Raw genomic sequence first — 3,397 nt, 5'->3', positions numbered from 1 at the left:
TTGGCTGCGGGCCTTTTTTTTGTTATTGATTTAACTTAATGCCAATGTACACAGGTGTGTTGGCGGGTTGTTCAAGCTTCCAAGGCACCCACATTTGGCAGGACAATTAATTGTTGCATAATAAGATTATTTTCCCCCTTCAGTCCTGAATCTTTTCAAAAGTTGTATTTTAAACCTTTGTAGGTATGTATGTGGGTGAGAGAAAAATACCCAACAATGTTACCATGAGGCATGTTTCGATTTATTGTTTGAGGTGCTCAAGGAAACAGCAACATATAGATAAGATATCTGCAAATATATATTTGCCAACTGAAGTGGAAAAAAAGAACAAAAAGCTTTATATAATCAGGCTTTTACATGCTATATAAAATTCTATATTGCTATCAGACAAAATTGCTTATTTTAGACAGAAATACTACACTGAAAATATTAGCTGTCCGGTCTGCTTTACATGTAGATAGGAGATACAATTTGCCCTTGGACACAGAAATATCTGCATCACAGACGCCCAGCGAAGGACTCATTTGAATACTTTGAGCAAAATCCTGGCTCTGTTGAAGTTGATGGGAATTTTGCCATTAACTTTGGTTGGACTTCAGTTTGCTTCTCCAGTGTGTAGTAAGGTATTCATCCCTGAGGAGTACACAGGGTAATCTGGAGAAAGTGAACAACGCCACAGGAGTAACAGCTGGCCCAAATTCTAGGGAGAGCAGTGACCTTAGAGGAAAAGAAGAGGCAGCACTGCTGTGGGAATGCATTGTATGGAGAGGTGGGAGGAGATTTCATGAAAGGATGTACAAGATTGTTCCAAGCATAGCAGGTAGCATGACTGAACGTGTAAAATCAAGAGCTGAAGAAAACACTTCTACTTTCACAAGCCCTAAGAAATGAATGAAGAATGAAAAGTGTTGTGTCCAAACTTTGGAAGAGCTGGTTCTGTGAAAAGCTGTGTGATGGCTCTTCTTTTACCCAGGTGTTTATCTTGGGCTTGGTTCAAAAGCAAGGATTTGTTTTGCCTTCCAGATTTATCCACTAAATTGTGTTTCATGGGGTCATGCAATCAGCTGTCCTCTCATAAGAAAAAGGCCACAGCTGAGGAAACCAGGCCAGTTCAGGACTGCAGAGCCTTTGCCTGAGTGACTCTGAGAAGCTGCATTGCACCTGAGTGGAAAATCACTCTCCCAGGCCGAGGGATGATTTTTTATCCTGGTGCTTTTTTTTCTAAAAAAACTATCCTGTCAAGCTGTGACTTAGGTTAAAATCATTGGCACCACAGACAAGAAGTTGTCTGCTTCCATATAGAAGAGCAGATGATACACATTCTGTAAAAATCCATATAAAATATTTATCAAAATCTCATTGCCCTGGATGCCTACCAGAGACAATCTGAAAATTAAATAATTACTGTTTAACTTTCTCTTTAGACACCCAAACACTTTATTCTGCAGTATATGGCAATGGAGTAAAACATACCAAAATAAAACTTTGTTGACATAGAGCTTTGTTTTAATTTAAAGGGCTCTCAGAAGTCCAGACTGCTCAGAAATAATCCCATTTTTTCTTGGCTGACTTCAACAGCTGACAGACACTGATACAGAAGATGAGATGCATGTATGTGTGAAAGATGGTAATGGTAATGGTTTGCTCTCCACCAGCAGAAATTAAAGCCCAGTCAGTATTTTCAGATTGCTTATTAACCCTGTTAGATTGGTTTGGGAGAAGAACCATCCCACATGGAAAATGCTCCCAGCTGCTGTGAGCACAGTGCAGTAGAAGCAGGTACTGCCATGTGTGCTACTGCAGACAGTGGTAAGCCCCCTCCCTTCCCCTATGCTTAAAAACAAAACAAGACAAAACAAAACTCAGTTTCTTCGGTGTACACAAGAGAATGTTTGGCATTTGCTACTACTGAGCAGCATTCTTGCCGTGTTTTGCTATCTGTCAAATGGCATGCTCATCCTCTGCCAAGAAAAATACTTGTTTCCAATACTAATCACGCTCCCTGACTACCCTCTAGTGTATATTCTTCCTGGACTGCTATCTGTCCATGCAACATTTGAAAGATATTAAAATGATTATGATGAAATCTCTTGCTTACTGTGCTGGCAAGAGCTGGGATATGCTCCAGAGTCAATGCCTGTAGTTCCCAGGGAGAAGGCAGTGCCTAAAGTTGCTTCTTACTGACTGCCTCCATCCATCCACATGTAGGCAGGACATTGTCGAGCTCTGTGTGGAGCCACAGACAGGCTCTGCTCTGGTGTAATGTTGTTAAGGTATGAGTTGCTGGAGAAATGATGAATAAAGAGCAGTTGGTAGGTAGATCCCAGAGCCACAAGTGATTGTACTTATAAAAGGAGAAGATTGTTGTGAAATGTGTAATGATACTTGAAAGGCAGTAGCTGGCAAGTCAGCATGAATGGTTTTCTATTTTGCTCTTCATTTGGTGAGATGGAATAAGGGTATCCACACTGGCCCCAACTCCTCAGACTGGGGATGATACAACTACAAGGTGCATCCCTACATGGTCAGATCATTTTGGTATCTCCTAATGCTAACACCGAGACTTTCGGCCTTTGAAATTCCTGGAAGTCTTATGAGGAGTGACTGAGGGAACTGGGATTGTTCAGTCTGGAGAAGGCTCAGGGGAGACCTTATTGGTCTCTACAACTGCATGAAAGGAGGTTGTAGTGAGGTGGGTGTCGGCCTCTTCTCCTAGGTAACAGCAGTTAGGATGAGAGGTGATGGCCTTAAGTTGTACCAAGGGAGGTTCAGATTGAATGTTAGGAAAAAATTATTCTCAGGAAGAGTAGTAACACATAGGAACAGGCTGCCTAGGGAGGTGGTGGAGTCACTGTCCCTGGAAGAGTTCAGGCACTGAGGGGTATGATTTAGTGGGCATGCTGGGGATGAGTCGACAGTTGGAGCAGATGATCTTGGTCTCTTCCAACCTTAATGAATCTATGATTCTAGGATAATGATTCTATGAAGGATTAGCCAGTTGTTCCTCCACCTAAGACATAACTTTTTACTTCCCCCCCCCCCCCCAAAAAAAAAAAAAAAGTTTTTTGATCGACATATTCATATGTCCATTTGGCAATTAAATGTTCTGTTTTTATCCTCCACAATGTAAGAGCTGCATCTCTTTCAGGAATCTAAATCTGATTTGTGTCCCACCTTACCAACAGACTAATTATGACTTTAGCAACAAGTGCCCTGAGACACCTCTGCAAACTATTGATGCTCAGAGTTGATCAAGGAGAAGCTAGAAGCATCTCCACATATTCCTGTTGTGCGTTGCAAGCCACAGCTCAACCACCACCATTATGGCAAACTTCATTTGTTTTTGCAGACATCAGGGTGGAATTTGTGTCATTTCTCTTTCAGCATCTACAGAATA

Source organism: Gallus gallus, chromosome 2 (assembly GCF_016699485.2).
Source record: "Gallus gallus isolate bGalGal1 chromosome 2, bGalGal1.mat.broiler.GRCg7b, whole genome shotgun sequence".
NCBI lineage: Eukaryota > Metazoa > Chordata > Aves > Galliformes > Phasianidae > Gallus > Gallus gallus.
Note: the sequence above shows the minus strand (reverse complement) of the source record.